At 37.6% G+C, this 24854-nt stretch overlaps 1 long non-coding RNA gene across 1 annotated transcript; it reads left to right on the plus strand.

The window, feature by feature from the left end:
* Nucleotides 1–916: 916 nt before the first annotated feature.
* Nucleotides 917–5348, plus strand: LOC130012476 (uncharacterized). The gene is made up of 3 exons (XR_008787906.1): nucleotides 917–984; nucleotides 4483–4595; nucleotides 4987–5348. It is a non-coding gene; the product is annotated as an uncharacterized LOC130012476 (long non-coding RNA).
* The last annotated feature ends 19506 nt before the right edge of the window (nucleotides 5349–24854 follow it).

The raw sequence follows: 24854 nt of genomic DNA on the forward strand, positions 1-24854 counted from the left end.
CAAATCGTCACATATATTCTGACCTTCAGTATTGAAAACATCATTAAACTCTTTGAATTATTCCCCGTTCAGACGCAAATTAGACATGTTGTGGGAAGACTCTGTCCAGTAACGTGTTTAGAAATTTGAAAGGTAAAATGTCATTCTCCACATATAGAACTATCTTCTTTGAGAATAGATATCTATCCTAAATGGCCGTCATTTTCAAAAATGAGGAACCTATTTTTGAATGCGTTTCTAATTCTTTTTAAATCTGTAATACACCATGCAGACACAAAATAAATATTTTCAATTCTATTAAATGGAAGCAAAATAAATATTTCTCAAAATTCTCGAAGTATATTTAGTGTTTTCGACTAAAATCGTCGATTTAGGAATTAAAATGTCGGTTCGCTAGCTTCGTGTCTTTTCTCAAGCGGAGCTAAATGTAGACAGACAGTGTAAGTTTCGTATGGAAAGGTGTTTTTAGCAACGATAAACCGGATGTGTCCTTACATGGGTATATATTGCAACTGTTATATTACGGTATGATGCCCCAACAAAAGTTCAAAGTGTTGTTTCTATAGGCTGGATTTAATGTTTTCTCCCCAATGCGTCAACAGGCTGGATTTAATGTTTCTCCCCATTGTGTCAACAGGCAGCGCTGAAACACCCTTATTACGTCAGTTGGCAGCTGTGTACCTACATGGGGTATATGTGCCATTTGGCTACGAGCACATTATCTTAATAATTGAAAGATTTGATTATATTTGTCAACTTTCCGTCACGATTTCATTAAATGTATTTTGACTGGAAGCTGAACGTTTTATACAAAGTGATAATTGAGCGTAATGTGAATAGAAATTAATTTTATATACACACTCGGGCAAAATATTTTTTATTATCAACATGTAATTAATCTTATCACTTTGTTGGTATAATTAGTTCTTGATTTTACAGATCTAACATCTGTTCTTTAGTTTTTCTCTTTGAAGACAAAAGACGGTAAGATTTTTTAAAATGTTTGTAATAATTTACTGATTTCAAGATTTAAAAATAATTGTAAGAATTTAAATGAAAACGTAATATACTATAAACTATAACACATACTTATGGGAAAACAGCTACTTATTTATTTGGGCGACATTTCGAAGAGTATTCTCTCAACATATACTGCTTTCTATACGTCCACGTTCATAATGTGGACGTATATTGCCGTCGCCCCTGTCTGTGTATGTGTGTCGCCTACAGGCCACAATTCTTAAGTGATCATCTTGAAACTTTACATACTTATTCTTATACCCTAAGGATGATCCCTAATGTTTTGGTGCATGCCCGGCCCCCAGGGGCAGAGCCACGCCTATTATTAGTATTTCTTTGTTTGTCATCTACAGGCCGCATTTCTTAACGTATCATAATGAAACTTTGCATACTTATTCTTTGTACCCTAAGGAACATCCCTATAGTTTGGGGTGCATGTCCAATTCCAAGGGCAGGGCCATGCCCATTTTCTTTTTGTGTGTCTGTGTGTTGCCTACAGGCCACAATTCTTAAGTCATCATCTTGAAACTTTACACACTTATTCCTTATACCCTATGGATGATCCCTATTGTTTTTGGTGCATGCCCGATCCCCAGGGGCAGAGCCACGCTCATTTCTTGTATTTGTTTTTCGTCTACAGGCCGCATTTCTTAACGTGTCATCTTGAAACTTTGCATTCTTATTCTTTGTACCCTAAGGAACATTTCTATCGTTTGGGGTGCATGCCCAACCCCCAGGGCCAGAGCCACGCCCATTTTCTTTTTGTGTGTTGCCTACAGGCTGATCCCTAAGGATGATTGTTTTTAGTGCATGCCCGACCCCCTGGGACAAAGCTACGCCCATTTCTTGTATTTAATTGTTTGTCATCTACAGGCCGCAATTCTTAACAGATCATTTTGAAACTTTGCATACCTATTCCTTATACCTTAAGGATGTCCCTTATTGTTTTTTGGTGATTGCCCAACCCCCAGGGGCAGAGCCACACCCATTTGTTCTTTGTGTCTCTGTGAGTTGCGTACAGGCCACAATTCCTAATGGATTGTCTTTGAACTTAGGATATGTATTCCTTATAGCCTAAGGACGACAACTGCACGTCCCGACCCCCAGGGGCAGAGCCACGCCCAATTTTTTGTGTTTATCGCTTACGGGCCGGAGTTCTGAATGGATCAACTTTGTACTTGACTTATGTATTCCTTATAGCCTAAGGGCGCCAACTATTGATTTTGGTGAATTCCCCGACCCCCAGGGACAGAGCCACGCCCAAGTTTTGCCTTTAGCGCCCGAAGGCCACAATTCTGAATGGATTATCTTGGAACTTGGAATACTTATTCCTTATACACTAAGGACGTCAACTATTGATGTCATTTCAGTAACAGGGTGGTACCTATTTATATTGTTCCATATCCAACCCCAAGGGGCAGAGCCACGTCCATTTTTTGTATTTATCGTCTACAGGCTGCAATTCTGAATGGATCATCTTGGAACTTTGCATATTTATTCCTTATACCGTAAAGACAGCGACTATTTAATTTTGGTGCTTGCCCCGACCTCCTGGGGCAGTGTCACACCCACCTTTTTGTTAGTATTTTGTCAGTAAACTTGGCAAAACAAACCCAACGCCTAGCCTTCTTTGCCTCTTATATTACAGCCATTTCATATTTCATTCTCTTCATTTTAAAAAGTACCACACCAATCAATGCTGGAATGTGGACGTATACTCTTCAAAAAAAAGTAAGGGATATTAAAATGCAAATACCTATGCAGGTTGTGATATGATAAATAGTCATGGCCACTTGACATGCCTTGAGGGTATGTTCACAGATGAAGAACTTATCGTTCCAACAGAATCAATGAGCTGCACATGCGACACTCAATAGCTCCATACACGTGTGGGGGGGGGGGGTATTGTCAAATTTGACACTTCAAGGAAGGGTTGATGACAACTGCCGCTTGCTGGTTTATCCTATCCATGATTGCTTATCTATCGGTTCTTGTATAAGATTTACTGTTTAACGTATCTTTGCTTTAGTATGTTACGTTTAATATGATCGGGAGACGTTTTCGTCGACGTCAACGTCAACACTGCAAGAATTGGCCGTGGCACCGCAAGAGGGGTGGGTCAGATTGTTCCCAAATCGTGATTGGACGGTTGATTAGGAGCATGCCACGGCGAATTGCTGAATGTCCGAGGATTGGTGGAGCAATTACTCATTATTAAGACAAAAAACAAAAACATCCATTTTCACTTTTGACAGTGTATCTCTTTGTGAGTTAAATGGGGCCGTCAGATAAGCCGCCCATATGAACTGTTTATGTTCATGTGTAGGCAATTGACCTGTTATTAACATACACTGGTTACCTCTAATAAAAACAGCAGTGCATTTCCGCAGTTTTGTATTGTTTCTGAATATCCCCTACTTTTTTGGAAGAGTATATATTGCAGCGTTAGCGATGCTCTCGTTCATAAGTATGTGTTATAGTTTATTGCTCTATCCAGTTACTAAATGGCTCCAAGAGATTATTATTCCTATTAGTTTACTCTCTTAAAAATATCGGACTATGCGTTATATTTTAGCATTTTTGTCCCCCGCTTTTCGAAGAAAGCAGGGGACTATTAAATGGGTCTGTCCGTCTGTCTGCCAGTCCGTCTCACCTTTTGGGACCCAGTAACTCTGGGTCTAAGTGAGCTAGAATTTTCAAACTTGGTGTAGGTGTTTATTAGGTCAATGCCTTGATGGAGTTTGAAGATGCGCTTTTTCTGCTTAGGTTACGCAGAGAGAAGTAATTTGATTGGTTGATGCTTTGGGACACCATAACTTTAGTTTTAATTAGGTGAGAGTGATCAAATTTGGTGTATAGTTTCATAACATCAATACCTTGACGAAGTTTGATCATGACCATTTTCTGCTGAGAGTAAGCAGAGCGATAAGCAATTTGATTGGTTGAGACTTTGAAACACAATAACTCTCCTCCTAATTGAGGTAGAATGTTCAAACATAGATGCAGCCTAAAGCCGAAGTCGCCGTAAAGCCAGGACGACAAATAACGTGAAGATCTGGACCCGAGACTATCAAAACACGAATGTTGTCGTTAAGCTAGTACGAAGAAACAACTCGTCACATTTTTATACGCCCTCATTGAAATGTTTCTTTGCCTGGAAACCTATCCTTTACCGTGATGTTCTTAAAGATGGTTTCGCGTTATACCACCTTGAACTAGAACGATCTAAATGGACGCTGTGTTCCGCCATTACCGTCAGTCATTATCATATCATATCGTGGCTTCGATCCCTAGTGTGGCTTCTGAACCTGGGGTTTACTGCGTTTACCCCGGTTTCCTTCAACATGAATATACTAAAATATCACCATTTGTCTATAATGTCACCGTCATTGGAAGCCGGTGTTAAATTCGGCAATTTGCTCTTTTAACATTAAAGAAATTTTCTAAAATTTTTGGCTATAGGATACAAAAATGGTTAAAATTGGATTAACAATCGTTGTAATGGTCGGATTAGCTACAATATTACCATCCGAAGCTTGGTTTTTTCGAAATCTCTTTAATGGAGGTGACAGACAGTAAGTATGAGTGGTGAATCTCACTAACATATTTCATTTTATCTACTTCATATTTCGTCGAAAGTCGATATCGTAAATAGAGCACATTGGAAACAAAAGAAAGCAACTTTATCGCTAAATATCACCCAATTTTGAATGCTAAGGGCTGATTATTTTAATTATGTTTGATATTTAAATAATGTTATTTCGTTTTAATTTTTATATTCCACATAGTCATTGTTCTCTGTTATGACGTAACGTTATTGTAACAGCATAATAACGCATTAAAATGGCCTGGCGATTCGTTTGATAACGATGAAATTTTAATTTTTAGTGTTTTTTCTCTAATACTTGAATTTTACTTTAAACCCCATTTCCTTTCTTTAATTCGTCGTTTCTGATTTCTTTTCAGTTGTTATTGTAAAGTTGTTGATAACGACAACCACGACAAAATTCTTCATAATTTTGGTACAGTCGATAAATGTCATGGTTGGCCAATTTGTGCTTGCTACAGAGCCGAGATAACAAATTGCAAATCAACTTGCGAGGACAAACTTGAGCTCTGGGCAAAGGACCACTGTCCTCAGCATTTGAAGGGGAAACATCTTATAGGAAAATACAAAGGAAGCACATGTAGGGGACGTGAGGGATATACCAAAACACCTGAACTGTGCAAATAGCTTGAACGGAATAAAACCACCCTGTATCCAATAAATGGAACGGGACAAAGTGACACTATATCCAATTGATTAAATAAATATAGTAGCATTTGAATTGTATTGTTATTTATAACGCACCTTGTGCGAGTATGGGTTTGTGTATGGGCAAAGCGAGGTGATGCAGAGCAATTCTACGCATCATATATTTGTTGCCACATGAAAAATATAAATACATGCAATAAACGTGTATGTGTGAAATTTCACATTTCACAAAAAATCAGTTACGAATGAACAGATGGTGGTAAAGAGTGAAAAGAAGCGAAAAGATGTGGAACGGGATCGGGGCTAACTGTAGTTCTTAGTTTCAACTGAAATGGAGTTTAACGTCCTACTTTTCTAAGCAAGCTAACGTGCTGCGAGACAAATTTTGTCCGGAGAACAGTGCTACAAACTACTCTTATATCGAATAGCAAGGGTTCTTTTATGTACACGCCATTGTGTCCACGGGATGACGTTTTTATTGTTCCATCCGAACGACTATACACTGTCCTTGCAAGGCCTCCGGTCCTCCAACATTTACAGGGGGAACCACGTCGGAAAATCCCCGAGACCACCTGGTTAGCGAGCCAGTGTCTTATTTACTTAGCCATCACGATGCCTGTTCTTAGTTTCAGTAGCTTTTATATAAGTGAATATACACAGAGCACAATTCTATTGAGTACAATTACTGAGCTACGATTCAACCAGGATTCTCTAGTCTTTATTAACAACACACAATTATATTTATGCTCGTAAATAAAACAGTAATAGTGTTTCATAGAATTGTGTCTTGTGTACATGTATGTACACATAGGGGGCGCTAAAATTGCCGAAACTAAGCCTGTTTTACCCATTTTCACAGGTCCTATGAATCGATTTTAAAGTGTTCTTGGCAACAAAGAAGTTAAACACTGAACCTTTCTACCCACGCTATTGTGGGAACCAAATAAACGTAACCACAGGAATTGTTTTGGGGTTTTTTTTTTTTGGGGGGGGGGGGCTAACGTAATTTAAGCGAGATGGGCAGCCAAATAAGGTATTCATGCATCCATGGAGGTCTTCGACGTAGGCAGTAGCTTCGGCCATACGTGACAAAGACCTTTTGTCTAACCTGGTGGTGTTTTCTCGGGTTCCTCAAATCAAACTGTAGCAGAATACATCATGCTTGATAAACCAACACGCACTACTACTGTTTGCGTGCATACTGGCACATTGCCATAATATGCGCCCTTTGACCCATTTTCGTGGATTTTAGGTTCCAATTATAGAGATTTGGCTCCTTTAAGCTTGATCGGACTGAAGGGTCCTTAGATAGGTCCAACATGATCATGGCCGTCAATATTCAAATGACCATAGCCCAGTAACCGACACTTTTTTCATTGTAGTGGGGTGGGGTATGTGTGTGCGTGAGTAAATATGCACAAAATGTGCTGTCAATAAAGCAATATATGATAACATCAATAGATAACCATTTTCAAGTTAAACAGAGAATGAAATAGGGTTTAACTTCGTATATTTGTATTTCTGTACCAGCTGGGATAATGAAAACGGGCATACATCGGTGTGCAATGGAGGCAATGTTTCCCGGGTATTGGCCTTTCCACCTACTTTTTGTCGAATTCCAACTGCCAAGGAATAACGTGTAGTCGTTATAGCGTGGTTCTCTTTGTCAAAGACGGAAGGCCTAACAAGGAAGGGGTTTTAGTCGTTCGGATAAATGTACAGGTCCCCTCTGGGCAGTTTATGTTCAATATCAGAGTAGAGATTAGCCCCGCTGTCCGGGCGAAAATTGTATGGGGTATGCCTATCTTCATTAGTCCAGGTGGTGTAGAAAAGTAAATGAAATTAAATGGGGTTTAACGTCCTACTGTTCTGCTCCAAACCTGGGCTAATGAAGACGGGCATACGCCATACAGTGTGCTATGAGGGAAATTTTGCCCGGGCAGCGGCGCTACGGCCTACTCTTATATCGAATTCCAACTGCCAATGGATCTTTTACGTGCACGCCAATGTGTACACGGGACCTCGGTTTTTCGTCCCATCCGAACGACTAGACAGCTGCCCTTGTCAGGCCCTCCATCCTGTATCACTGACAAGGGGAAACCACGCCGGAAAATCTGAATGAACTTTCTCGGCCAATGCAGGGATCAGAAAAGTAAAACATATAACCCCATTTCATTTCATTTGAAACTAAGCATTACAATATATATAATATATTAAAATTTTGATTAAATTAGATAATGAAGACAGTTTGACCGAAAGTGTAACAGATTTATTTTCACATAGCGTGAAATTTTGACTTTGCTTCGAGGCAAATCAAATTGTTTTATAAATATATATAAATTTATTAATTCAAATTCGAATTAAAACTGTCACTTATGTTTTGTTACTTAGCTACTAGCAGTAGAGATTATTCTTTTTCGTTATAAAATTGTGAATATCAACAATTAGATTTCACTCGAAGCAGAATACTTATAAAGGTGATAAATTAACCCAATGTGAACAGAAATAAGTTTCATAATCCCTTTTCGGCCAAATTACTGCGCGACCTTAATGTAATTAAAATCGCCACTGTGTGTATATAACTAGCCCTGAATACATTTGATTAAATTTATTGTTATTTCTCGTTATAAATTGGACAATATTAAAATTAGATTTGACGCAAAGCATAATATTCTTTAAAGGTGACAATTAACCCATGGGAAAATAAATAAGTTTCATATCTCCTATCAGCCTAATTTTCTCCATTATCCAATTGTAATTAAAATCTTCACTTTGTATAACTAGTCCTTGATTTATCCAATTAAAGCCCATTGCAATTCCTTCTTCCAGAAGCAAACAGGCAAGATTTTAGAATGTTGGGCATAATAATGTATTAGCTTGATATCAATATATACTTTTGGTTATGTCAAAGTCCACTTTTCGTCACTAGAGTCAGCCATATTCTAAAGATGGTCCTAATGAGCTTGCATTCGCATTATTCAGGATAATCAAAAAAATCCGCGCCTCGGGCTTGTTCTGCAATTCACTTAGGGATTGGCAATTTTTCTTTTGACATTAAAGCAATTTTAAACTTTTATGATACAAAAATTGTTAAAATTGGATTAACAATAGTTGTGATGGTCGGATTGGCTACAGTATTGCCATCTGAAGCATGGTTTTTACGAAGTGTGATCCTCCCACTGCTAAAGACCCCTACGCGCAAGTGAATTATTGACATAAAATTAAACCATATGTTAGTCCCGAAATGACCTAGTTTGTGTCGAGTGGACGTTAAACCCCATTTCTCTCTCTCTCTCTCTCTCTCTCTCTCTCTCTCTCTCTCGAAATGTTGTTCGTCGTGTATTTAATGGCGACTACAGAAAGTAAGTATTTCTAGTAAATCTATTCATAAAACAACCCCGTTTAATTAAAATTATTCCCGTATTTAGTTTTAATCACAAAGATTTACGTAAATTTTTTGAAGCAGTGGTCCTAGCGTTTCCGTATATACAAGTCTCAGTTTTATGTATCTAAAAGTGTCGGCTTGTGTATCAAAGTGTATAGTGACGAAAGTATTTAACGATGGGGAAGGGGAGCGGAGGGTGATTTGTTAATAAACCGCAGTAATCCTGTTTTGGGGTATGCAATCTGATTCGTCGAACACATCAACTTATATACTGAACCAGTGCCTGACGCAGGATATTTGGTTAGGTGGAGGCGGGAGTAGCCCTCTCATAAACATGAAATTTACCAATTTCATAATAATTGCCCCGACACGCATACTGCTTGTGCATATTTAGTACACTACTTTAATTTGGGGTTTAAACATGGTTGATATCAACAAAGTAATATTCCCTTTTGATTAACCCGTTTATGCAGAACAGACAGTCTATTTTATATTCATAATATAAATGTACGTAACATGTGCTTGTAAATATTGGCGTAAATAAAACGTACTTGATAAACACAAAAAAGTAATATTGGGTAAAACTGAATTTGACAAATATTATTGAAAACTGATTTTGACCATGGTTCTAGTTTAAAGAAATGTTTATTTTAAAAATGTGAGGTTTACAGCAATCCACGGCAGTGTCATCTGAAAATATTATAGCTATGAGAAACTTGGATAGCATTTATGTACATACGACATAAGATTGGACTCAGTACAGATTCCTGGAAAAGTGTGGTTATTGTTTAGAAGGTTTGGAAATTATATATAGTTATCAGAGGCCTGGGAAAGGGCCAGAAGCTTCGAGCTAAGAGAATAACTCGAACTACTGTTATTTACTACTGTTGTAAATTATTCTTGAATTTTTGTCAGAATTGGTTGCTTGACTTTAAAAGGATAGCATCTGCGTTTATAATTTTTACGTGAGAACCAGCTCAATTTTTAAAGAAGTTGAAGTTGGCATGATTGGGACGACTACCACATTTTTCATCCACAATACAGAAACTTTTTGAGAAAACCCAAACTTCAAGCATTATTCGGAGCCACGATGACTAAGTGGGTAAGACGCTGGCACGCTAGCCGAGAGGTCGCGTGTTCGATCCCTCCATTGGCCGAGAAAGTTCATCGGAATTTTGACCTCGGAAAAACTGAGGACCCTTGTATTCATTGGCGTGTACGTAAAAGATTAGATATAAAAGTAGGCCATAGTGCCGCTGCCCGGGCAAAATTTCCCTCATTTCTGCATAAACTGGGATATTGAAGACGGGCATACAGTACACAATATGGGGTGGGGGAACCTTTGCCCGGACACCAGCACTACGTTCTACTATTCTTTTGAATTCCAACTGTTCTTTTACTACACGCCAACGTGTACATGCGAAATCGCTTTTTCGTACCATTCGAACGACTAGACACCTTCGGTTCTGTACCACTGACAAGGGTAAGCCACACTTTAAAATCCTAATGAACTCCCTCGGCAAACACCGGACTCGGCCCCCGGACCTCATGGTTATCGAGCCTACACGCACCACATCCACTGAACCACCGCGGCGTCCACTATTTAACCTGAGCACATCAAATTTTATTAATGTAATTCTAGAAACGCGATGCATCTTCCGTCTTTCATTCGTGGTTTCTGGTATCTTTACAATTACCATGGCACCATAATTCATGTTTTTGATCCAGTGGCCAGCTGCCATGGTTGGCCGACTTGTTTTTCCGATGCAATGGTGAATTGCAAATTACATTGCGAGAAGGAACTGAAGCTTTGGGTCACTCGTATTGTTTCAGTATATTACGTAATGTCTCGCTTTCGACCATTAAACCACACATATTGGTCGTTTAGCATCCGCTTCCACAATAATGACATCACAGACAAGATCTAAGGGTAGCCGAATCTTGCTCTTGTATATTGGAATATGATTTTGAAATATCTTTATTTGCGGCTTATTGTCATGGGTTGGTTTAGTGGGAATTATATCTCTTTATTACAGAGGCGGATCCACTACAGTGCCCCTTTTTACTGCTGAAATGACTCAAACCATCGACTCAAACACACCAGTCTGGTCTAATTAATGCTTCCACTTTCAAACGAATTCTTGTTGTTTAGCTGACGGTGCCCTAATCCTATAGGGTGACTATAGACAGACATCAATGATAGCATCTTGTGGAATCGGCGGCGTATACACTCATGGCCATCACCGACGCGCATGAGTGCAACTTGATGTAGCATTGTTTCATGTGTGGACAGTACACAGTACAAGTAACAAGGCTTAAATAGTGAAGTGGCTAGGGAATAGATTCGTCTTTTTTCCCATCATAATGCCGAGGCGTGAAAGAAAACGCAACTAATTGGAGAAGGAGAAGACTGCCATTGCGGCAAAATGCGCAAAAATCGTGAATTTCTTCAGGTTTGCGATCGTCAGTGCCCTCATTTTGCGCCCCCCCCCCTTTCAAAATTCCTAGATCCGCCCCTGTATTATTTTCAAAATACATAATGGGCTCCCCAATTTGTAGTGGATTAGTAGAGGCACTTCAAAATATTATAGAAACGTTGTCTTTGCCATTATCATGCGCATGTCTTGGCTATCATATGATCACACAAAATGGTGATTCCCTCATTCCATGCAATCCTGAATGCAATGTGACGTAGCGCATTATTTTACATATTAATAATTGGCACTACTGGCTCAGTATCTTAAATTGCATAATTATAGAAATCCATACATTAGATATGCAGTCATGGTAGTTCTTGTTTAACATTTAGATTACGCGAGATAATAAGTTTGTACAGCAAATGATAGATAAAGGGGGACAACTACAGTATATTAGGAGGCAGACCACCATTAATTTCCCCATTGACTGCAATGTTAATTCTGGCTTGTTTGCCCACCTCCAACTTTTTCCCAAATTTTCGTTGGGCTGAATGCTTTTCACTACAGACAGAGGAACAAATGGTCATGTCTTTGCACTAAAATTTTTATGAGGTTGACCACCAAAATTTTGAGATACACAAACTTGAAGACGCATACTAAAAACATGTAACTAGTTGCCGTACATATCGCCGTAGCCATCCTGATAACCCTGTTATCCTTCCGCCTCAAAATCATGAATATTCACCAAAACCTGGCAGAAAATGTTAATTCAAACCCTCTTCGTCCATTCTAGACCAAAAAATCAACAAAACTGGGCATGCAAAAGGGGAGAAGACAGAGAGAGAAAGAGAATTGCTATAAATAGACGGACTACAATTCGTCGAGATGGTGAAATTTAATGGTGGTCTGCTTCCATTAGTGGCTGATTTGGTTATATGTGAAATAACCCAAGGTCACATATCGACCCATGCTCTGCCACACACATTAAAAGAAGAACTATAACTCTCTTAAAGATAAACGATAACATATTTTATTAAACAACAAATTTATAACAATTATAAAGAATTGGATAACATATCGATAACAGAAATATTTATAACATATTAATAAATAATTGTCCAGCACGTGTGGTATCATACGTAAGTTGTTATAACCTATAGTCCACTTGACTTTAAATAATGTGTCGTTATATTTTCATATGAAGTACAACCTTGTGTTAGTACGTCCAATAAAACTTAAACATACTTGGTTCTGTTTAAATACAGCAGACGAATTCGGCAAAAGTTGCCTCTAATGGCTTTTCATCACAACTAGGTTAACATCGGGCGTTTATATATTACCATCAGTCAAATTGGTTTAATTATTGTATCAACAAGTTATACCAGTATAGAGTCTGACATCCAGGGGCCAACAGAAGATATATCTGCATCAGAGTCAATATTTTCATAATATCCACTACTTTCGCTTTCACAATCACTAACATCCGTTTCTACTTTCTGCTCTAGCGGAAGTTCGGGTAGCGGGCGTTTTCTAATGTATGATTTCCGTCTGAACATATGCCGACGTTTCTCGCTGGTTATAGATGAATACATGTGATCACAACTATATCTTCTGTCTGTGACGTCATAGTCTTCTATACAAGAAATTAAAGATTCGACGGTTTTTGGTTCAGCATAACAGGTGCATAAGCTTCCGTTTGTTACTGGGTGATCAAGGCTGTACTCTTTAAGACAAATTAAACACACTTCAGGGCTGGATAATTCTTGTCTGAGTGCTTGGCGAAGGGGGGTAAACTCTCGCACCAAATCATACGCTAAATACGACATGGTGTTGAATTCCGGAATCTCTTCATACGAATGATTCAAATCGGGAAACGTATTCTTCTCTTTAAAATAGAATTGGTTGGTGACATCATTTCCTGGAGATGAACATTTCCGTTGTTTCTTCGTAGAGTTACCGGAAGGAGCTGATTGGCGTCTACAACGTTTCTTGATCCAGGACAACATGACGCTTGATTCACTGAAAGATAAATTATGAATAAATTATTATATTGTTTGGTGAACAAAACATATAAGTAATAGATTATTGTTGAACGGTTGGCTTTATTGACGATGGATTTGCTACAGATTGTAAGAAGGGCAGTTCACATTGATAACTAGTAGAAACTAAATAGCTATCGACTAACTAAAGGCGCGAGGGACGGAGAATTTATTTCAGAGATTTTATTGCGAGCAAGGGTCTTCACAAGCGGGTGCGGAGAGGAGGAGATCCCGAAAGTAAAACACCAGTCAGAGCCTGGAGGACATATTTCCAGTCACTGGGGATCGAACTTTCAGCACTTGTATCAGTAGCAGATCACGTCACTGGGTCACTCAAACCTTGTTTTCAAATCCGTATTGAATATACTCAAGTCGTACTCGATATAAAATATCATTTAACCCAAGCCCCACAGAATTAACACTGAGTGAAGAATATATGAACAACTTACCTTGTAACAAACTAGTTATATTATTTGAATATAGATCGCAGTGATGACCAGACTTGAAATAATGAGCTGAGTTGATGATGATATGAGAATTGACGAGGTGATATAATGACGATTCCTTCAGTGATTATTTTATACCTACCTATAAAAATTGTCATGTTTAACTCTGTCATGTCGATGATAATACCCAGACATGTTTTCCTCATCCTAACATGACCAACCTTGTCAAAACACTAGATGTAATCAGGTCTGATTAGCCCCGGAATAATAATTAATTGTGATTGGTAAGGGTGAGTGTGATGGTGCTATCATAACATATTGCCTTCAATATAGCTATGATGGTCCGAAGGGTTTTCCGCGTTACATTCCAATCAACCATATCAAAACACCAGGTAATCGTGTCCTGATTAGACATGGAATAATAATTGACTATGATTAATTGGTGAGGGACAGTGTGATCATGTTATCATAACCAGTACGATTTCCATCCGATTGTCATCATTAAAAATCTGACGTTGTTAGTGTTTTTTTATTAAAGGTTTTTTTTTATATAAACAGGATTGTATTCAACAATTAAAAATGAATGAGAAACAGATAAATATATTCACTAGGTGCTAACTGCCCATCAGATGTGATACTGTACAAATCTATACTAGACATATTCATGCAAATTGTAAATCATTTATAATATACATTTTATCATTCGATCATGATGAACCATATAAAAATAATAATTGAAGTCTCATTCCCTCAATCTGTCACTTTAATTGGGTTATCATAACACGCTCAACACCAATCGGAATATGGTAAAGGACAGGTAATTCTGAGATATAACATAATTTACTTTGTTGCAAGCGAGTATAATAAATTATTATAAAATACCACAGCTTCAAATAACTATATTTATCTCTTTCATCTTCATTAATGTTTTCACCCCTGATTAAAGTTTAAGGGATTAAATTGTTGTTGTTGTTGTTTATTACAGATTTAACGTCCAATACAATAAATAGGATATTATGGACAGGTTGATTTAATTAAATTATATACACTTAAAGGTTTGAAAAATTGGTAAGAGATTGCGTAATATATTGAAACAACAACCCGTGACTACATCACTCGTGTTGTTTCAGTATATTACGTAATGTCTCGCTTTCGACCATTAAACCACACATATTGGCCGTTTAGCATCCGCTTCCACAATCGTGACATCACAGACAAGATCTAGGAGTAGCCGAATCTTGCTCTTGTATATTGGAATATGATTTTGAAATATCTTTATTTGCGGCTTATTGTCATGGGTTGGTTTACTGGGAATTATATCTCTTTATTACAGAGGCGGATCCACTACAGTGCCCTTTTTTACTGCTGAAATGACTCAAACCATCGACTCAAACACACCAGTCTGGTCTAATTAATGCTTCCACTTTCAAACGAATTCTTGTTGTTTAGCTGACGGTGCCCTAATCATATAGGGTGACTATATACAGACATCAATGATAGCATCTTGTGGAATCGGCGGCGTATACACTCATGCCCATCACCGACGCGCATGAGTGCAACTTGATGTAGCATAGTTTCATGTGTGGACAGTACACAGTACAAGTAACAAGGCTTAAATAGTGAAGTGGCTAGGGAATAGATTCGTCTTTTTTTCCATCATAATGCCGAGGCGTGAAAGAAAACGCAAGGAATTGGAGAAGGAGAAGACTGCCATTGCGGCAAAATGCGCGAAAATCGTGAATTTCTTCAGGTTACTCGATGTTTGCGATCGTCAGTGCCCTCATAGATCCGCCCCTGTATTATTTTCAAAATACATAATGGGCTCCCCAATTTGTAGTGGATTAGTAGAGGCACTGTTGTCACAAACTTCAAAATATTATAGAAACGTTGTCTTTGCCATTATCATGCGCATGTCTTGGCTATCATATGATCACACAAAATGGTGATTCCCTCATTCCATGCAATCCTGAATGCAATGTGACGTAGCGCATTATTTTACATATTAATAATTGGCACTACCGGCTCAGTATCTTAAATTGCATAATTATAGAAATCCATACATTAGATATGCAGTCATGGTAGTTCTTGTTTAACATTTTCGATTACGCGAGATAATAAGTTTGTACAGCAAATGATAGATAAAGGGGGACAACTACAGTATATTAGGATGCAGACCACCATTAATTTCCCCATTGACTGCAATGTTAATTCTGGCTTCTTTGCCCACCTCCAACTTTTCCCCAAATTTTCGTTGGGCTGAATGCTTTTCACTACAGACAGAGGAACAAATGGTCATGTCTTTGCACTAAAATTTTTATGAGGTTGACCACCAAAATTTTGAGATACACAAACTTGAAGAAGCATACTAAAAACATGTAACTAGTTGCCGTACATATCGCCGTAGCCATCCTGATAACCCTGTTATCCTTCCGCCTCAAAATCATGAATATTTACCAAAACCTGGCAGAAAATGTTAATTCAAACCCTCTTCGTCCATTCTAGACCAAAAAATCAACAAAACTGGGCATGCAAAAGGGGAGAAAACAGAGAGAGAAAGAGAATTGCTATAAATAGACGGACTACAATTCGTCGAGATGGTGAAATTTAATGGTGGTCTGCTTCCATTAGTGGCTGATTTGGTTATATGTGAAATAACCCAAGGTCACATATCGACCCATGCTCTGCCACACACATTAAAAGAAGAACTATAACTTTCTTAAAGATAAACGATAACATATTTTATTAAACAACAAATTTATAACAATTATAAAGAATTGGATAACATATCGATAACAGAAATATATATAACATATTAATAAATAATTGTCCAGCACGTGTGGTATCATACGTAAGTTGTTATAACCTATAGTCCACTTGACTTTAAATAATGTGTCGTTATATTTTCATATGAAGTACAACCTTGTGTTAGTACGTCCAATAAAACTTAAACATAATTGGTTCTGTTTAAATACAGCAGACGAATTCGACAAAAGTTGCCTCTAATGGCTTTTCATCACAACTAGGTTAACATCGGGCGTTTATATATTACCATCAGTCAAATTGGTTTAATTATTGTATCAACAAGTTATACCAGTATAGAATCTGACATCCAGGGACCGACAGAAGATATATCTGCATCAGAGTCAATATTCTCATAATATCCACTACTTTCGCTTTCACAATCACTAACATCTGTGTCTACTTTCTGCTCTGGCGGAAGTTCGGGTAGCGGGCGTTTTCTAATGTATGATTTCCGTCTAAACATACGCCGACGTTTCTCGCTGGTTATAGATGAATACATGTGATCACAACTATATCTTCTGTCTGTGACGTCATAGTCTTCTATACAAGAAGTTAAAGATTCGACGGCTTTTGGTTCAGCATAGCAGGTGCATAAGCTTCCGTTTGTTACTGGGTAATCAAGGCTGTACTCTTTAAGACAAATTAAACACACTTCAGGGCTGGATAATTCTTGTCTAAGTGCTTGGCGAAGGGGGGTAAACTCTCGCGCCAAATCATACGCTAAATACGACATGGTGTTGAATTCCGGAATCTCTTCATACGAATGATTCAAATCTGGAAACGTATTCTTCTCTTCAAAATAAAATTGGTTGGTGACATCACTTCCTGGAGATGAACATTTCCGTTGTTTCTTCGTAGAGTTACCGGAGGGGGCTGATTGACGTCTACAACGTTTCTTGATCCAGGACAACATGACGCTTGATTTTCTGAAAGATAAATTATGAATAAATTATTATAAGTGATAGGTTATATATTGTTGAAAGGTTGGCTTTATTGTAACACAGAATCATGATTTTAAGAAAGACGGTTCACATTGATAACTAGTAGAAATTAATTAGCACAAGGGAACGAGAATTTATTTCCGAGATTTTATTGCGAGTGCGGGTCTTCACACGCGGAGGCGGGGAGGAGGAGATCCGGAAAAAGAAACACCAGTGAGAGATGGGAGGATATATCACTGGGGATCGAACTTTTAGCACTTGTATCAGTAGCAGATCACGTCACTCGGTCACCCAAACCTTATTGAATATACTCAAGTCGTACTCGATATAAAATATCATTTAACCCAAGCCCCAGAGAATTAACAATGACTTGAGAAAGTATTGACAACTTACCTTGTAACAAACTAGTTATATTATTAGAATATAGATCGCGGTGATGACCAGACTTGAAATAATGAGCTAAGTTGATGATGATATGAGAATTGACGAGGTGATATAATGACTATTCCTCGGGTCATTATTTTATATCTACCTATAAAAACTGTCATGTTTAACTCTGTCATGTCGATTATAAAGACCAGACAGGTTTTCCTCATCCTAACAAAACCAATATTGTCAAAACACTAGATGTAATCAGGTCTGATTAGCCCCGGAATAATAATTAATTGTGATTGGTAAGGGACAGTGTGATGGTTTTCCGCGTTACATTCCAATCAACCATATCAAAACACTAGTTAATCGTGTCCTGATTAGACATGGAATAATAATTGTTTATGATTAATTGGTGAGGGACAGTGTGATCATGTTATCATAACCAGTACGATTTCCATCCGATTGTCATCATTAAAAATCTGACGTTGTTATAGTTTTTTATTAAACGTTTTTTTATATAAACAGGATTGTATTCAGCAATTAAAAATGATTGAGAAACAGATAAATATATATTCCCTATGTGCTAACTGCCCATCAGATGTGATAATACACAAATACTAAAACATATTCATGCAAATTGTAAATCATTTATGATATACATTTTATCATTCGATCATACACAACCATATAAAAGGAGTAATTGAAGAATCTATTCCTCAATCTGTGACTTTGATTGGTTTATCATAACACGCCTAACACCAATCGGGATATGGTCATGGACAGGTAATTCTGGGATATAACATAATTTACTTTGTTGCAAGCGAGTATAATAAATCATTATAAACTACCCCTGCTTCAAATAACTATATTTATCTCTTTCATCTTTATTAATGTTTTCACCCCTGATTAAAGTTATTAATCTCCGGCTTATAAAGAATTTTGTTGTTTACATTTAAGACTTCAAATATGTTAAAATGTGTTTTATTTTCGTTAAATATATGTATATTGTAAATAAACGTGTACTTCTGATTTTACTTATAGCATTATCTTTCAGATTTATAGTTATAAATAAAGGATTAAATTGTTGTTGTTGTTGTTGTTGTTTATTACAGATTTAACGTCCAATAAAATAAATATGATATTATGGACAGGTTGATTTAATTAAATTTTATCACACAATAATACATTCTACAGTAGATATCGCTTGTGTGATATATTTCATAATCTACTGCGATATCTCCTTAGGAGATATGAATTTGAATTTTACATGAATTTGATAGGTCAGTTGAAAAGGAACTACTTTTTTCATTTTCAAAGAACAGTTCATTTCTTATTAAAAGTAACTTTTTTTAAAATAAAAATGAACCATTGTTATTCAATTGTCCTTGATGGAAACACTGGGTCAATATAAAGGACTTTGCAATCGTTGAATTGCTGTCAAAAAATGATGTATCACTACGCCGTAATGTTCAGTAAAAGTGAAATCAACAGCAAAGAATTATATTTATCTATTTGGGCATGTAAGAAGGAATTGGGTGATAAATAAAATCTCCTACTCGTCTTTTTTGATATCAAAAAATATCAAGATTTTCTATATATTCACTTAAAGGGTCGAAAAATTGGTAAAAAGGATTAAAATTGTGTTGGCGTTTTTTAGTGTAATCATTACACAATCAATCAATCACGAGAAGTAACTCATCAAACATGCCAATCAATTTGATACGATAATCCAGTCATGGTAGTAAGGAATTCTGCATCAAACATCAATCAAGGAAATATTCCCAATCAATTCCATACGATAATTCAATGTTTTGATAAATGTCATGACAGGGAGGAAACCCCAATTATCTTCGACACGACAGAGTTAAAGATGACAATTTTTACAAGTAGATATAAAATGCCCGACCTGGTGTTTGACTTCATTATATTTTATATCTATCATCATCATCATCATCGCACTCTGTATTTCAAGTATTATTATTCTACAGATACACCAGTATCAATCAGTGTAACGATATACGCCAAGACATTTATCATATAATTATACACGTAAGTTCTTTAAACTTTTTCAGAATATTAAGTTTTATTACATCTATTTTCAAATTTCTTGTTTCTGTACCAACATCTTTAATAAGGCCCCGTTTACACTTTTCAGACCATTTGGTTTTATTATATCCCATTTCCGGGTGTTCGATCCCTGCATTGGCCGAGAAAGTTCACCCAGATTTTCCGGCGTGGTTCCCCCTTGTCAGTGATGCAGGACGGAGGGCCTGACAAGGACAGCTGTCTAGTCCTTCAGATGACACGAAAAACCGAGGTCCCGTGTATACATTGGAATATACGTAAAAGGTCCCTTGGCAGTTGGAATTCGATATAAGAGTAGGCGATAGTGCCGCTGCCCGGGCAAAATTTCCCTCATAGCACACTGTATGGCGTATGCCCGTCTTCATTAGCCCAGTTTAGGAGCAGAACAGTAGGACGTTAAACCCCATTTCATTTCATTTCATTTTCATTTATATCCCATTTCCAATAATCCAATGTATCGCGTATCAAATATCAAAATAAAAATCGTGTTTACCCGTTTCAGAGTATTTGGTTTTATTACAACCTTTTTTAAACTCTAAAAATCTTTCGTATTTTTTTTTTTTTTTTTTTTAAAACTAAAAGCTTTAATGGGTCTTCATATTATTTCAATTGTTATGTTTCAAATAAAGAAAATGAAAGAAGGATCTGCCTAAAGTTAATCGAATTGCAATATTGTACTAGACTACAACTGTATCTTAAAATTGTCTCTTGTCATGTGTTTTGCTTATATTTATATATTTCACTCTACAGCAAATTAACTATTTTTCTCTTTAATTTATTTTTCACAGAATCAACCATCATGCTATCCTGAAACGTTGTAGACGTCAATCGGCTCCTTCTGGTAACTCTACAAAGAAACAACGGAAGTGTTCATCCCTAGGAATGCGAAGGAAGGTCTGTATTTGAAACTCGAACAATAGGAGTAAGCATGAGACCATCGATACAGACCGGAAGGCGAAGTGAAAACCACTTGGCTCTTCTTGCTTTTGTGACTCGTTGCGTATGTTGACTAATTAATTTTTTTTTTAAAAGTATATATTACTTTCTAGCCTTGTAAAAACATCACCGATACCATTTGATTTATTCCGAAATTATAATCCTCAACACATTAAAGCAAATAAGAGGGGGCGGGTGGGGTATTTACTCCGGAACCACTTTATGGTAGAATAATATGGAACGTTTAGAGGGGTTCACAATGCAGGACTGTGATAATTTAGGGAGTCACAGTCGCCAAGTGAGAATGACGGTGTTGTCCGCGAACTTTCATCGGGACGTGGTTTCCGAGTGGTTTTCTCTTGTCAAAAGTGCAGGATGAAGGGGCCGACAAGGATCGCTGTCTATTTCGGATGGGACGAAAGACCGAAGTCCCGTGTATACACTGACGTGCACATAGAAGATCCCTCCCTTTTCAGTTCAATTTCGATATAAGAGTAGGCCGTAGCACCGCTGTTCGGGCAAATTTTCCCTCATAGCACACTGTATGGCGTATACGAGTATGAATTTTATTCCGTTTTGAACTATTCGGGTATCGGTTCAGATGAACACAAAATCTCAGTGTAAAATTCTAGGAGAAAGCAAAGATTTCACTAACACCTCTCTCGAGTAGAAAAGGTTTGGAGCCTGGAATGTAACTCTTAAATAATGCTTTTGGGGACACCACCAGGTTTCTTAGGATTCCCTATGATAATATGAGGTGGTCAAATTTGGGGCTTAACCTACTTCTGAATAGGCCAAAGCTAAGGCAACAATGGTCGGCCACTCCAGATGTTAAATAAATCTTTGCTAACTCCTGCACTAAGAAAATCCAATATTTTTCTCTTTCATAGTATTACATTCAATATATTATTTATTACCTTTCTGCCAAACCCAACTCCAAAATACTACCATGGCCCCCACTCACCTCGGCACACACTTATATTAGGCTGCTATTGGGTGGGACTAGGCACAATTGCGAGATGTAGGGGGTTTTGTTTCGCATTATATATAAAATATTATGAAAATGAAATCAAATGAGGTTTAACGTCCCACTGTTTAACCCCAGTTCATTTCATATAGCAAATTGATACTTGATGCACAATTCTGCACTAACTCTTCACAATGTACCAGATTCAATTCATGATGTTCTAAAACTATTTAATGTGACCCAAAGCTCTCGCCCTCCCCTCCCCCGTATCCTGGCATACGTATATTGAATCCATATTATGTTTGGGAACACAATAGTTCGAAAAAAGTCATATAACTATTAACATGGGTGTCGTTGCGTCATTGACCGATTTCAATAAAAGGATTTAACATTAGGACCGTTGTCTTAGGACCGTTGTCTTAGGACCGTTTTCCATGTGCGCGCTTTCGCAACGTTTCCGCGCGTGTTTTAGCCGGGAAAAACGTCAGTCTAATGCAAATTTGATTACACAGCTTCCATATAACCGGTGAAAACACCACGAAACGCATACATGGAAAACGGACCTCACTGTCTTACTATAAGTAGTAAACCATAGTGAAATTATTCAACACGTTTAATGCATTATTTATTTTATTTGTTCAACTAAAGTCGAAATAACAATGCCTCGTGTGATGAGACATCAGTTAAATACGATTTTGAGAACAGCTTAACAATCGTACTTATTATGTCCAGCTCCATTGTTACATGTGCTGGCCTTATATTTCGACTTCACGGTTGTGCCATGAGGGCGGTTTTTACAATAATCTTTTACCCTTTCGTCACACGTAAGACCACAGTCTATCATTGCGTGGTGGCTACAGGGACATGTGGGGTAATCATAACATTCAGCTATCGGATTCGCAAATGTATAAAGAATGCGACCACTTGGTACCTGCTCTACATCGCAAAAACAACTGAAATAAAAAGAATCTTATATTTATTGATGCCACGCTATGCTACACAACACTAGAATATTCAAGTGTTCAACAAATGCATTATTTACATTGCATCCTATACAGTAATTACAAGGATTAAGCCGACAAAATGGTGGCTTTATATTAAAGATGCATTATGTAAGAGCTAAGTTTTCCTACTGCAGGTCTTTTGTTTTTGGCTACAAATGGCATATAAATTATTATTTAGACATTTATTCACACGACAAGTCTAGCTATAATCAACTGAATTTAAACATTCGCGAGATTTAAAAAATTAAGGATAAAATGAACAAACGAGGCGAAGTCTCGGTTGTCAAATACCGTTGCTAACATAATGCACGATCTACACTATATCTTCAAATAGTTTTTACTTTGCTCCGAATAAAGTAATTTGAATAAGAGTTTCAATGTATTCATTTTTAATTAGCTGTATTGAACTATTATAGCAAGAACGTCAAGCTCTTTATCTAAAGTTTACATAATGCATCTTTAAAAGAAGGGAGACATGCTGACTCAATGCTTAAGGCCCTGGTACACTAACTATGAGGTTCTGGGTTCGATCCAAATGTTGGTCAGGAAAGTTCCCCGGGATTTCCCAGCGTGTTTTCTCTTTGCCAGTGGTGCATGATGGAGGGTCCTGTGTGGACATTGTCGTGCGCGTAAAAGAAACCTTGAGAGCTGGAAGTCAAAATTTACCTCATAGCACACTATGTCCGTCTTCATTAGTACAGTCGGTGCGGTAACGCAGGACTTTAAATCCCATTTCTTTTCATATATGTTTTGTGGTACTTGTTGATATCGAGCTAACATAAACAATAGACGGGGCCTTAAGAAAGTTCCCTCTCGCTGCCAAAAAAGCCTTGTTCAAAGAGTATTTTGTAATATACTATTCAATATTTTAGTTCCGAAATCTTTAATTGATATAAAACTTTATTTTAATTACAAATTCATACTTACTGTCTGTAATCTCCACTAATAAACCACCCATCTGAGATGTATATCAAAGCCAGGAATGACAAACACCAAACTGCGGTTTTCATCGTGATATTTATCTGAATAATCATTTGTAAGATATCTAAGGTTCCATATTACACACTTTGAATTTTGATTTATTTTCCATGCCATTATTTCGTATAAATTCATAAATTGTGTGGGAGACGTGGTAGCCCCGGTTCGCTAACGCTTTTAGCCGAGAATGTTCCGCGGTTTCTTCGGCGCAGTGTCCCCTTGCCAGTGGTGAAGGACCAACGGTCTGGTAAGGACAGCGTCTAGTCGTTCGGATTTGATGAAAGACCGGGGTCCGGTGTACACATAGGCGTGCACGCCAAATTTTCTTCATAGCACATTGTATGGCATATGCCCGTCTTCATTAACCCAGTTGGTACAGAAAAGTAGAACGTTAAACCCAATTCATTATTATATCCTCAAAAAGACTATTATGTGCAGTGAAGTATTCAGGGGCATAGCACAGTAAATAACATGCGCAACATCCCACATAAAGTTCGGAAACTTTGCTCAACTTAAGGATAATTTTGCCCTTCACCAATCTTACATATGTGATAGAAACGTTACGAGAGAGAGAGAGAGAGGGGGGGGGTAAAGTCAACTCGACACTAACGAGGTAATTTCGGGACTAACATATGGTTCAATTTTATTTGAATAATTCGCTTGCGCGTAGGGGTCATTAGCGGTGGGAGGAAACCGGTGTACCCGGAGAAAATCCCATGGGATTGGACATGCGACGAAAAATTGATCGAAGACAATATTAATTGTCTTTAAATACTGAGCGCCATGGAAAACGCATCACTTAGTTTTTCGTATAACAAAATGATCCTGTAAACATATCTTATTTATTTTGCTTCTTATTGTGAACAATATTCAAATGGGAACACATCAATAACAACACATTTGTACAGTTATGGATGTTTAATCTGTAATCAAGGGTACAAAGTCAGAGGGGTCAAAACCAAAAGTACGACACAGATGTCAGTAGCGCGTGTGTTCTCCACAGGCCATCATTACGGCAGGCTACAGCATTAACGCGACCCCTGCTAATGTGTAGGGCGGTCCGGTGATTAAATGTGAAGCCTCCCCACACCATTACACTTCCCCCACCTCATCGATTCGTTTCGAAGACGCAGCAGTCTGCAAGACGTTCCCCAAGACGTCTCCATACACGTTGAAGGCCATCAGCGTGATAAAGATGAAAGCGACT

This window comes from Patella vulgata, chromosome 4, assembly GCF_932274485.2.
Source record: "Patella vulgata chromosome 4, xgPatVulg1.2, whole genome shotgun sequence".
Classification (NCBI taxonomy): domain Eukaryota; kingdom Metazoa; phylum Mollusca; class Gastropoda; family Patellidae; genus Patella; species Patella vulgata.